Source organism: Cydia strobilella, chromosome 11 (genome assembly GCF_947568885.1).
Source record: "Cydia strobilella chromosome 11, ilCydStro3.1, whole genome shotgun sequence".
In the NCBI taxonomy this organism is placed as follows: Eukaryota; Metazoa; Arthropoda; class Insecta; order Lepidoptera; family Tortricidae; genus Cydia; species Cydia strobilella.
In genome coordinates, this window is record NC_086051.1 from 7,889,983 (window position 1) to 7,904,107 (window position 14,125).

The 14,125-nt window shown below is 36.1% G+C and overlaps 1 protein-coding gene across 1 annotated transcript in view; it reads right to left on the reverse strand.

The window, feature by feature from the left end:
• Positions 1-537: 537 nt before the first annotated feature.
• Positions 538-14,125, reverse strand: part of LOC134745443 (uncharacterized protein K02A2.6-like) — a 43,900-nt gene continuing 30,312 nt past the window's right edge. The window contains exon 2 of the transcript XR_010128178.1: positions 538-548. The gene's annotated coding sequence lies outside the window, so the exon portion shown is untranslated. The remainder of the gene's footprint in view (positions 549-14,125) is intronic.

Sequence of the window (14,125 nt, forward strand, 5' to 3'; positions counted from 1 at the left end):
CGCTGTACTATGAAACGAGGTTCCTTAGAGTCAGACAATTACTCTTATTTATTCTCACCGCAGTGTGTAGAGTTCACAAAAGTATTACAAACTTACCGATAAGTAACCTTATTATGAACAGACGTATATATGTATACATATATATAGAGTCCCGGTACCTGCTATCCAAACATCTCACGCCAAGAGATTTGCTTCGTACATGCACCCCTTTATTTATACTCGTAATTCTGTCTGCAAAATATTCGATCTAAAAACATGTACGTTATCTAATCTTAAATTTAAACTGAAAACATGGTTTGTGACCCTATCCTACGATGATACTGAAGATATAATACATTTTTATTTTTAGGTTTGTCGTCAAGTTGTCCTGACTCGCTCGCATCGCTCTCCTACACCTTACACACTCACACACACACTCACATCCTCACAAGCACAACTTCATCACATTGTCACCCATTTTCACACATAATTTTTAAGTTATCTAGATTTAATTATTACAATGTCCCAACTGTTTCATACTCTTTTTTTGAGCCCCAAGTAGGCTCAGCCTAGTTTGGGGCTTACCGGACACCTTTTTGTGCATGCTACTACTATTCTTAATTATTCTCAATAAATTTATTCTTATTCTTAGATGTACAAAAATTCCTACTAAGGTAGGTAAATACCTAATTGGAAAAGCTCCCTGCCGACACCGACACCCCTGCCGACTGCCGACACTTGAAGGAAAGACCCTTCTTACATTAATGTTCGAATTTCGAAATCTAGCTGGTTAACAACGGTGGCGATAGTCATGTTAGGGGCATTATGGCTATATAACTTAATCTCAACCTTTAGGTAATGCATGTTTAGCATATGAAACCGAATACAACGCAATTCCATAAAAATCGTAACAATGCATATCCAGGTATTTATTCTCACAGTAATTGTAAGGAGGTCGGTGGTGTAAAGGGACATTTAACAACAAAGAAGAGCAATATGATCTTCTAATTCACACGGTGTACGCGTTTTCTGAAATATTATTGTTGCGGAGATCTAGTAACCTTAATTATACTTGACGCGGTAAATGTTGATCCCATGACAGGTCCTCCAACTCGCTTTTATTGTAGAAACAGGTTTTTACCGTATTTTTATTACTTAATTGTGCCATTTCTAAGTAAAGAAATGTGGTAAAGTACCAGAAAAAGTTAAAAACATTTGATATTGACAGTTGCTACGTACAAAAATGAACTGTCATAGGGATCAACATTCGCCGCTTCAAGTATAGTTTATTTTGAGTGCAATAATTTAATTTAGAACAAAATGTATTTCTCATTGTGTGAATTTCATTTTGTATTTTTCTAAGTATGATTTTCATATACTTAATATTAAACTAAAATCGTAGGTAAGATCAACATATTGTTTTTATTTTATTTTATGAGCACTAAACGGTCCACGACTAAGACGAAGCTAAAGATATTCATAAGTTTTTGACGATTACTCCATACAAACGTAGTCCTCATTTTCCGCCGTGGATATTAACATTATGGAAAATATTTCACCTACACAATTTGTTGTATATTTTTCTCATCTGTGACATTCGGCTAAACATATTTTCTACGTATTCATTTGCGATGTTAATTTATATCAGCAGTAAAATCGTCCAGGTAAAAGCTGTTTAATCGCCTCGCTTAATAGTTTGGTTCTCAAAGTCTGCCCATTCTATTCGCTTACCGAGGATGGTCGACACAGCTCAAGTAAAACCTTAAAAATGTGATCTCCGATTACGCATAGTTGTCACAGATCTCGAGCTCACATTATACTGGCCACCAGAAATCAAACCGACCGTGCCCGCTTAACCGACAGTAACACAACCTGGCTTTTCCTCTTAACGGTCTCTTACAAGTTTATTGCAACCAAGACGTGACCCATTTGCGTGCGAATTAAGCACAGGAAACCAGGTTACCGAGAACGACCTCGGTAATCGACTCGTCGACTTTCAGGACAAGGAGGCTACCTAGAAAATGTACCTAAATCCACACAAATTTACATTTAAAAAGGAATTGTTACCTAGGTACCTACTTTATTTTCTGCATCCGTAAAGAAGGTTACTTATGTCACTAATTTCAATTCGGGAGTCCTAAACCGCTATAAAAATAATATATTTAAGTCTACTACGACTAGTACCTTAGTCATCAACGAGAAAGTATACAATAAAAAATACAAGATGAAACGAATAGCGGGATCACGATGTAATCCGTGAAGCATAATTTTCTTGTCAGTCTATGACTTCCTCTATCGGTTATTTCTATAATATTAAAATAAAACCATCTATTAGTCCATTGTAACATTAGGCGTTGGTTCACATACGACCACCCACATAATACCTGACTAGTGAGACCACGCATTCAAATTACAGTAGAATTCTCATTAGCGTCTCCGTTAAAAAGGTCATGCGTTTTGGTAATTACCTACAAACAAGCCATAGAAAGTACCCTAGTTTTGTTGTTTACAAGTTGGGTTGTCATGTTACGTCAATCGTGTCTGGTCGCAGTACATAGTTTGCGCCATGCTCGGCATCAAGCTTCTAGATAGAGTGAGGAATATCAAAGCCGCAAGGTGCAAGACTATACGTCATAATTTTTTTTAAATGCATAATTTTATTTTTAGTATTGTCATTTAATTTAGTTATTAGACTGTTGAATTATCTTTCCGCTCGGTTTCTCGTCGTTGTTTCACATGTTGTCATTTTATATGTATTGTGTTATTTGCGTTCCTTTCTAAGTTGGCAATTTTCGAAACTTTAATATGGCCGAAACCTCACACTATGATAGTGTTGCATTTTTGTTGATTTTTTAAGTGTTTTTCTTTTTTCAATGAAAGTAAGGATCAGCATACTTGTGCAAATATCGCCGAGTAAACTTCACATGCATTTTTCAAACATATATTCTTACTCGTAACTCTCAGGCAGTCCGAATCACATTTATCTGCGTTATACAAATTTCTTGGTCACCCTACATGAAATTTTGATTTAGAATGAAAATTGATTACACTAAGCACGCGACGGTACTACGAGATGCACTTCGGCCAGTCATCACTGTATTGTCATGGATTCAATCAAACAATGCACGAATATATATACCACCCACACTAAGTTCTGTTGCACTACTTTTCACGGTGTAGACCAAAGTAAAATAAATTATGTGCCTCCAAAGTTAGTAAGTACTTAAGTAGCTTAAGAAATACTAAACCAACTTTTAATAAATATTACACTATGTTCTTGCAATAAATTTTTTTTTTCATTACATTACATTGACCTTCTGTTTATACATATAAGTAAAACATTACCGACAGAAGATTCAGTTTAAGAAAATCAAAGTTTGTGACACGAAAGTGAATCGTGCTACTCTTATTTATGATCTATCTAGACCCCCGCCGTTGCAAGTCACCTAAATGTATATGTAATTGTTATTGCTCTCACACATGACTATAAGACCTATTTGTCAACCGACCCTTCCCCTAAATCGATTGCTTATACTTACAGCATTGCCAAGTCCCTCAGGACCAGGTTAACATGGGAATATATGGCATTTGTTAATCTCATAAATCCTTATAAAACCATAACACTTTTACTATTAGCAATAACTGAAGTTGACACACCTGCTACCAAAATTTTATAATTACCTGAAAATGAAAATGAAAAAGCGTTTATTGGTACAGCAAATTATGGTTGGAATCTCCAAGTAAGTAAAATTATACTTGTGGCAGGAGATCCCGCTCTTACCTATATTATGTTATTCTCTATCTCTTAATCTATCTGCATAATCTCAACTGTTATTCAAGTAGGAATTCTAACTTTTAGTGACTTTAAATCCGGAAAAAACAAATGCATGTACAAGTAGCTATTAAGAAAAAAGGACAAGGTGGTTTTACTTACCTATAATAACATTTGTAAATCTAAATCTGTCTACGAAGTTTAGTAAAAGGTCCCGCTTTATCAGTTTAGTGAAATCCTTATTAAGAAGTAATCCTACTGTATTTAGCTACATATTGTTGTAAATATGAATTTAAGTATTCTCTAAAACATATCGGTCATTTGACTCATAATTTTCATATGCTGAGAAAAGCACCTAAAATTGCATACCAATATAATTTCAACATCAGTGCCTCCCGCCCGCCAGCACACGTGACGTGATCTAAATTCTACACTTTAAATCAAGCGGGCACTCTGATATTTATTACGAACATTATATCGCCAGGCCTAAAACACAAGTGCAACAGTCACCGTACTGCATTAACGCCAAGAAATAGATTGCTATCGAACTAGGGCGAAAATGTTAAATTATTAACACCGCACTGTGTTCATTACATTCCAAAGAATTGGTTGAGTGTTGCCATGGTTACTCAGTCGTCAACAAAGGGTCTGTGAAAGATGGCATGTAATCAGCAATATAAATGGGTGAAATTGGTATTTTATGGAGGCTCAGCCCGTGGCAGACTCGCAAATTTTGTACAGCCGTGAATTAATTAAATATTCTGTCGTTCTAAACATAGACATACGCCATATTTGCTTCTTAAATCACGTTTAATTGTATACCTTGTATTTGTACAATAACTTACAAAATGAGACGGTATGATAATAACTGTACTTTTGTAAATTGTAAAATTATTCACGTTCAAGTATATACGGTAGAACGCACCTGCCATGGGGCAATTACTGATTGAAACCGGAAGTAAAATATCGACTGACAAGTCCCCTGTTTGATTTACATAGGGGGCCGTAAGGGCTAATGTAGTTCCGGCGTGAGTAGACAAACTTTTTTAAATTAAATTGCTTAGTCAGTGTTTTTACTTGCGACACTTCTGCCACGAGTACCTCATTAGAAGTAATCGTAATTATAAAATAATTAGGTGCAATTAACTAAACCGCAGCGAGGTCAACAGTGCAAGTGTTTAAAGGGGTCTGAATGAAAAGCGAACTTTGTTAAATGCTCTGGCATAGAATTGCATAGAAGACCCACATCGCGCGGATTGAACTACATTTCTCATTTAAAAAAAGCAAAACGCTCGCTGTCACATTTTTATAGCCACATTGTAAACAACTTGCTGTTGCTGCTTCAGTAAAAGGGAATGGTTATATTATACCACAGCATAAATCTTCCTGTATTATTATTTTCAGCATTTGCATGGTAAAAGTCACAAAAAGATATTAAGATATATTAGATATAATTTAGATTTATTTAAGAATCTTAGGGTCGACTTAAGACTCCTGGTAGGTTATTCCAAGCGCGGAAGTTAGTCGGACGAGTGGACCACCGACCAGTGTACAACCAGTGTACAAACCGGAATAGGAATACATAGTATACTAGCAGCACTTGCACTGTTGGCCTGGTGCAGTAGGCTCAGGGAACAGTTTTTGAAAAGTCGTAGCACTTTTTTTGATCACAATACGATTGCTAAAAATTTTATTAGCAATCTTGAGGCCTTTCTCTAGGGACTTCAGCGATTTAATTTCTAAGTTCTTGACTTTCGCTCGGTAGAAAAAAACCACGAACATAGGCTTAAAATGCACTTTAAAAAAAAGAAAATTATTTCTTAAAATTAGCAATATTATGCTTGACACAGCGATAACTTTTTTCATCAATAAAACACAAAAAAATTAAATTTAAAACATAATATCCGCGGTCCCGAGCACCCACATCCATCTCGATCCCGCGTACGCTAAGTGAGAGTGAGAGAAGAACACGATCCTACTGGGCCTTAATGCATTTTATTTACAGATTTAAGATCAAGACACACTGGTTAACTCAAGGACTCGAGCAACCAAGCAGAATACACATCCTGAACCCAGAGGTTTGTACCTTAATTACTATGGCATGAAAGCTCTCTGGTCTGGACCACCCAGGTGGCGTCGACGCGGTCATTAGTCTCTCTAATGTCTAATAAAAGGTACGCCCATTACATTTAAAGGGGCCGTCAAAGTATTATTTAGAATACGGGACTTAGGTGATTTTGTGTGACGTATAGTAGAAAGTAGAAATAAGTATTAAGATCATCAGTCAATAATACAATTTATAAAATGGAGGTGCAGGAAACTTTTACCTACATGCTATATCCACTAAATAGGTATTCAAAGTAAGTAACACTTCCTTTAAAAAAAATGAAATATTTTTGTCACTGCGCACACTTTAGTAGTTTGTGTTTTGCCCTATAGTTAATTGGTAGAAAATGCCTTAAAGCATAAAATCCGTCATTTGAACTTGTTTTGTCATTGTGCAAGAAAGTTCAACAAATTTTACTTCAAGTACTGCGATCATTCGACACGCCAAACTGACATAGGTATGTGACTTTATTGTTATTATCATAGTTAGCGGAGGATTTTCATCCGAAAAGATGATGATAATGAACTCATTTTGGATACCGAAAAACAATATAGTCGAATTATCCACCTGTTTACCCGGTAGCCGGCCGGATAAAATGACTTCCGAGCCCGTCTATCCAATTACAGGCATGTTTTAACAAAAAACGCCCTTTAGCTGATGCGGGCTCATTTAATTATGCAGGAACTCTTTCTGAAGGTTGTATCAGCTATGAAACAAAATAACATTTTACATACCTACAAACTTGTGTTGTTTTTTTTTTATGTCTGTGTAAATTTAGAAATTTGAAAAATAAGTTATTGGATGTATGAATAAAATGTTTGTAATGAAACCTACAAACTTATAACATCCAATAGAATGGGCAACACTTTTTAAATTCTATATACAATAAGGATACATTAGGTAAGTATGAAATAGATTTAAATTTCAAAAAACTCGTACCATCATGTGGTCTTATTTAGAATTAACAACAATCAAAATGATTCGAGTCTGGATATTTCATAAAACCGATGTTCCATTTCAATAAAAGCATAGGTTCCTATTTCTGCGATGATGATGATGCATATTCGAACCCAAAGGCAATGTTTTACTTACCTAATTTTATTGTTCCAAAGAGCCAATGGCGACACTTTTCGAAAAAGGTAAAAATGAAGAAAACGATGCAAAGATTCATTACCTATGCCTACACCTATACCTACTTTTTGCAATGTCAGAATCTCTGCAATGAGTTCGTTAAACCAGTTTTAACCTTTTGGACGCCATCAATGACGGATATATCTGCACCGCAGGTCCGACCCCAAAGACGGATTAATCCGTCACAGACCACAGAGTTCAGTTCAGTTCAGTTTTTGGTTCTTATGGCATCTGTCCATTGGGACAATTTTGCCAGCATCAAGGTTGTGGGAGCAGAATTTCAGTATCAGAACTTGATCCAGTCCGTGTAGATGCTTGATCGGTTGAAGAATCTAAACTACTATAGGAATAAAAATAGAAAAAATGGACGGCCAGAAAAACCAATAGAAACTATAGAAAGTAATGAGCCAACTGCCAGGATCAGGTTTTTTTTTTTTTTTTAAAAAGAACATTACAGGAAAGTTTGGGAAAACAAACAGGTAAAAACTTTTAAAAGGAGCTAAAGCTTGATATTAAAATCTTTCATAAACTTAGCAAGGACATAAACAAAGGTAGTGTTAACCAAAGTAAGGATATGGTTTATGTTAACAGGACGTTGAATATAGTCAGGAAGAAAATCATAAAAACTGGCATGAGTATTTGGACAGTTGAAGAAGATGTGATCAAGAGTGCCTTCCTCCAGGCCGCATTCACATAATGAATGATCTAGAATATGGATTTTAGCTAGCCAAGCAGGGGAAGTATTGTGGCCAAGTCGAAGACGAATAATAGAGGAGGTAACTGACTTGTGAATCTTATGGTATTTGAAAAACCAAGGTCTGACAAGAATATTCGGTTGGATCCTATAATAGCGATTGCCAGTGGATTTGCTAGTTATCTCCCACTCTTCAGTCCACTGTCTGACAAGATCTGCTTTAGCAGAGTTGCGGAGGTCCTGCATATAGCACTTGGAATAAGAGGAAGAGCAACCAATTTCAATCGCCTGTTTAGCACAGGCATCTGCATGCTCATTACCATCAATTTCACTATGACTAGGGATCCAAGCAAGAACAACTTCAAGCCCAAGTAGAGAACATTGGTATAGGGACTGTCTAGTCTTAAGGATGATAAAAAGATTATCCCTGGAGCGAAGTGGAAACTTATGTAAATCTTGAAGACAGCTAAGGGAGTCAGATAATATTATTGCTTTCGGGACTTTGTGAGACTGAATGAATGAAACAGCTTCAAAGATAGATATTGCTTCCCCTGTGAACACCGATGTGGTAGGAGGGCTTTTGAAACTTAATATAATTTTATAACGCGGAATCCAAACCGCAGAGCCAACAGCAAGGTCAGTTGAGAGTTTCGAGGCATCTGACCACAGAGCAACATAGACAGAGTTTCAGTTTTGACACTTCGGTGACGGGCGTCCGAGTGACAGCTTTTGTGTTTGGCACAGCGTCGAGAAGGTTAATGGAAACCTTGGAAAGTTTGAATCTTCTCAAATGATTTTTACGCCAAAGACCCTAATCTGTTAAATAAAAGCCATTGTTTCTTTTATGTCAGCGCGTGGCCATTGTGTGTGAGGGCGTGCCACGCGCTAGCACAAAAAAACAATGGCTTTTGTTTAATAGATTAGGGTCTTTGGACTCTTTGGCTTAAAAATCATTTGAGAAGATTCAAACTATAGAGAGGTATAGTCTGAATCTTCTTAAATGATTTTTACGCCTAAGACGCTTTGCCACGTGCCATAGTTGCCAAGTTGGAAGCTTAGAACCCGTCACAAAAGAAATAATGGCTTTTGTTTAACAGATTACGGTCTAAGGCGTGTAAGTATTATAATATATAGAACCTAAGTATAAGTCAGTAGTAATAACAAGCAAACTGTGATATTGTGAACTAAAACCTATTTTGCTATTTTATTGGATTTTTTTGACCTTTAAATTATTTAATACATTAAAACACAATACAGAAATACAATCTCAAAAATTATACAAATATTAATAAATACCTAAAATCCAAAAAAATCTACATACAATTTCATCAACAATACCTAATATATTTTAATATAAAAAAAACACACACACACAAATACAAAACAAGACACAAAGCAGTAATTAAGCAACAGTCAGTCAAAAATCCCACCCCGCGTCATCGCGTTTGCTATACCCTTTTCAGGGTCCATATATGTAACATTTGTACTGGTATGCAAATAAAGATCTCTATCTCTCTACCTTTAAATAATGAATTTGGAACAGATAGTGCAGTAACTCATTCTCATTTCTCGTTCATAAACAATGTTATTATTAGTAACTAGTTAGGTTAAATGTTTTGTAAGGAAACATGAGTTTAAACTACCGCTGCAGGACTCGGGGGCGCTTGACAGGGCCTACAAGCAACCCTTGTCAATTCCAATTACTACAATTTGCTTTCATTGGCAAACCAGCGTTAGGTAATAAAATAACGTCGCGGTCTCTTAGAGTTAGACCAAGAAAAGTCTGCAACGATTTAGATAGCACACGCATCGAAAGTGTTATTTTAAACGTCAAACTCCTATGAAATTATGACATATAAATAACACTTGCACTGCGTGTGCTGTCAAAATCGTTGCAGACTTGTCTCGTGATTGTGGAGCACACTAATACTGGCTAGTTTGAGCCAATTGAGCCTCCGTTTCGCCCGAGCTCAGTAAGCATTTGAAAGAACAACCCTGCAATATAATGATAAAAGGGTTTATCCCGGCTCGGCTCCAAGTCAATTAATAGCCAACTAGTTTTCCCTTAGCTCCGTGACGCCAGTGTGAAATAACATGAAACTTCAATTAACGTCAGTTTATTTAAAATCCCTTTAAATTACGGCCCCCAAATTTTGCCAAAATAGCGTATCGGTAGGCATTTTAGTTAGGCGAAATATTGAATAACCTTTTTTACCAAGAAAAAACCTAATAGCACTAATACGAGTAGCAGTACGGATATGGTCGTATTTGTCTACGTGACAGCGTGATAATGACGTGTCTGTCTGTTCTGTTGTCAATCACAATATCATATACAAAGGAAAAAATTGGTAATTTTTTCCTTTGTACCTATATGATATTTATTTCGTTAATAGTTTAAATAGTAATGTGACTGCTAGTAAAAACACAATTTAATATTTTCATAAGAAAGTAATTTAATTTGTTCTTAGAGCAATCACGTGTTGTTACTAATTTGTGACACTTATTTTATCACGTGGATAAAAAGGCATCCATAATACGCATGGTTTAATTTTTTACAGTACATATGGTGCTACTTTCTCGCACTAGTGCGTAAAAGAGCACTTTTCGTGCATATGTCGAAAGTTTAAAGGGCCATATGTACTGTAAAACGTTGTACGATACACGTGCGGATAGGTAATTCGCAACTCGTGTCTATTTAAAACACTCCCTGCGGTCGTGTTTTAATTTATCGCCACTCGTTTCGAATTTCCTCTTTTCCGCACTTGTATCGTAAATAACTATTGTTAGCCCCTACCACTGTATTTATCGAAATGGCTAGAAACAAATTCACGATTATTAATTACTTGTGTTAGATATTTTCTAAGACTGTTCCTATTAGTAATATAGACTGGTTCAGTTGTAGGCTTGACAGCTTACACTGAGCCTAAAGTAGTAAAGTGAGATAGACATATATAGCTCTCTGACGTTGAGTGTATCTAAAGAGTTTATGGTATTATTGTAATTGAATCTTTTATAAAACATTATCAACATTGTTATAAATATTGTTAATATTTAATAGTTGAATAATACCAGTAAATGTCTAGTATTATATATTAGCATACCTAAAACTGTTGATTAAAACAAAACGCCATTGATATGAGGAAGAACGAAACGCAAGTGTCAAGAAGGGATATATAATATAAATGAGAACATTTAGAACGCTTTGTAAAAAAAATAACATTAAACTACATATCATTCAGCAGATAAATGTAGTTTTAATTGGTAAATCCGCCAGTTGTTATTATCAGAAGCGGCATAAAAAATTTACGTCAACAAGATATTCTGATTCGCGAAAAAGCCGTAGTTTACCCGCTCATCCAAATGGACGCCAGCGGTAAGGAATCTATTCTTGGCACTCAACTTTTCGTCAAGAGAGAGAACCTAAGAACTGTTCCGCAGCGGGACAGTGGCAGACGAGCCGATATTCCTTCCTAGCAGCAGCCGGAGAATGGCATATGTCCAGATATGTGCAAAATGGAGTTTGGCACACGAAGGGTTATGAAGGTGTACATAACCTTGGTTAATGGCGTCACACTTGCTAAATACGAAAAATTATTTGGTATACGACGTATGGTAAGCTAGGTATGATGAAATGATGTTCAAGCCATGTAAGTTATAATTTAATATTTTCTGTAAGCAGTTCAAGAACCAAGTGCCATAGTGTCAAATCTTGAATATTATTGCACAATCAAGGAAAACCTGTGAAAGGTTGTGTTGTAGGTTAATATTTCACATATGCAAACACTTTACAGCCTAAAATCTTAGTTTTAATGGCATATACAAGAATATTCATGTCGATAACAATGGACATATATTAATCTTAAAACATGCAAAGAAAGGCAATTGCAAATAACTAAAATTATTAAGTTTTTTTTAGTTCATTGTTAGTATTTTGTTTAGGGACAAACAAATGTTTATCAGGAAGGCCGACTGTTAGATATTTTATAAGACTGTTCCTATTAGTAATATAGACTGGTTCAGTTGTAGGCTTGACAGCTTACACTGAGCCTAAAGTAGTAAAGTGAGATAGACATATATAGCTCTCTGACGTTGAGTGTATCTAAAGAGTTTATGGTATTATTGTAATTGAATCTTTTATAAAACATTATCAACATTGTTATAAATATTGTTAATATTTAATAGTTGAATAATACCAGTAAATGTCTAGTATTATATATTAGCATACCTAAAACTGTTGATTAAAACAAAACGCCATTGATATGAGGAAGAACGAAACGCAAGTGTCAAGAAGGGATATATAATATAAATGAGAACATTTAGAACGCTTTGTAAAAAAAATAACATTAAACTACATATCATTCAGCAGATAAATGTAGTTTTAATTGGTGAATCCGCCAGTTGTTATTACTTGTTTAATATTACAATAGTATGTATAAGATAAAGCTATACTGATTTATTTCGTAATTTTTGCTGCATTAATTACGCTGAAACGTTAATGGAATGCAATCTCTCCTGTAAATCCCACGGATTGACGCCCATTGCTAATCCCAACTTTGTCAAACGAGAAAACGTAATTTCCACTCGTTTTATCGAAAGCCCTAAAGAGGGCAATACATCAACGTCCGAGCCTAAGTCGTTCCATCCATAGATAAACTGAACAAATAATTTAACACAATGCCTATTTTTTTGTGTTTAGGCCATTGGACAAGATAAATGGCTGGTTACCTAAATATACACGTATGTACATCCAATTACAGAAAGGTCACTAAATATGTTATGGCTAATATTATGGTGCTACGAATACGAGTAGGTATAACATTCATGAGAACAGGGGCCCATTTCTCGAACGATATTAGTCTAATATTATTAGTGTGTTGCCATGGTAACCTATACGGCTTGACAGTTCGTGGACTAATAATATTAGTCTAATACCGTTCGAGAAATGGGCCCCAGGTTACATTACAAGTATATTTTATGACCTATTATTACCCGTTTTAAAAATCTTCCAGCTCCTTTTCTACGTTAATTATAAATGCCCTTTATACTTACCCTAAGGACTCTTGCAACTCCTAGGAGCCTCGTGCGTCGATCCATTTGAGATTTATTACGAGGATTGGCTGTTGTTGTTTATTGGGTAAACAAACTTTTGAGAAGCGCCAATCGTAGTAGAAATCACCAGGGGTTACACAAGAGGAAAATACGAGTAGCAACAGTATTTGGATTCAGTGGCGTAACTAGGGGGGCTGGTGGGGCACATGCCCCGGGCGCCATCCAAGGGGGGGCGCAAAAATGGGCAAAAGGCAGCAGCAGAGAACCTTTTGTCAGTCGTCAGGGGGCGCAAATTTGGTGACTGCCCCGGGCGCCATATCCTCTAGCTAGGCCCCTGTTTGGGTTAGGCTACAAAAAGCATTTATAAGTAACGTAGAGAAGGGGCTGGCAACTTTTAAAGACATATTGAACGAAACGGGCAACTTAATATTGGGCCGGTACTTTTTTACGTCCACAGAATAAGCTCCAACTTTATCCATACAAATATTATAAATGCGAAAGTATGTCTGTCTGTGTGTTACCTCTTCACGCTTAAACCGCTGAACCGATTAAGTTGAAATTTGGTATACCTAGAGATAGTTTGGGTCCCGGGGAAGGACATAGGATAGTTTTTATCCCAGAAATCATCCTTTAAGGGGGTCAAAAGATGGGTGGAAGTTTGTATGGGGAATCGATAAAAAGCACATTGGGTACAAATACGCAAATTACTAACCACGCAGACGAAGTCGCGGGCAAAAGCTAGTTTGTCATAATGCCGCTAAAATAAAACACGTGGATATAATAGAAACATTATCAGTGAAACCAATCCCATTAGCTAATTGCTAACGTATCTCCAGAATGCATTTTTTTCCAGTGATTCGTGCATCAGGTAAACATTCCGCGCACAGGGGAAATGTATGTCATTTCACAAAGCCAATGGAATGGAAAATAACTCTATTTCCGCCACAAAGTGTGAATTTGTGAAAGCGTCGATATATGGAGTTCATAGCATGTAAAATCGAATTGAGTTGTACAATGAAAATGCGCTGGTAATTTTTTTTTTACCATTGCTATTGTAAAAATGTAAGGTTATCTGCATCTTCTCAAATTATTTTTTCGCCAAAGACCCTAATCTGTTAATCAAAAGCCTTTGTTCCTTTTATGCGTGCGCGTGCCCATTGTTGGTGAGCGCGTGACCATTGTGTATCAGCGAGTAGCATGCGCTGAGAAGATGCAGACTTTACTTATACTTGTCCTTTATATAATTATGAAATATAATTTGTCCTTTCTATTTCCGAAAGTTATATGTAAGCAATAGTCCTGTTTAAGTTTTAGTTACTTAGCTATGTATTATAAAGCAATCTGGTGGTAATAAATACACGTTTTTTTTCTGGATATAGTACTTAAACTAACG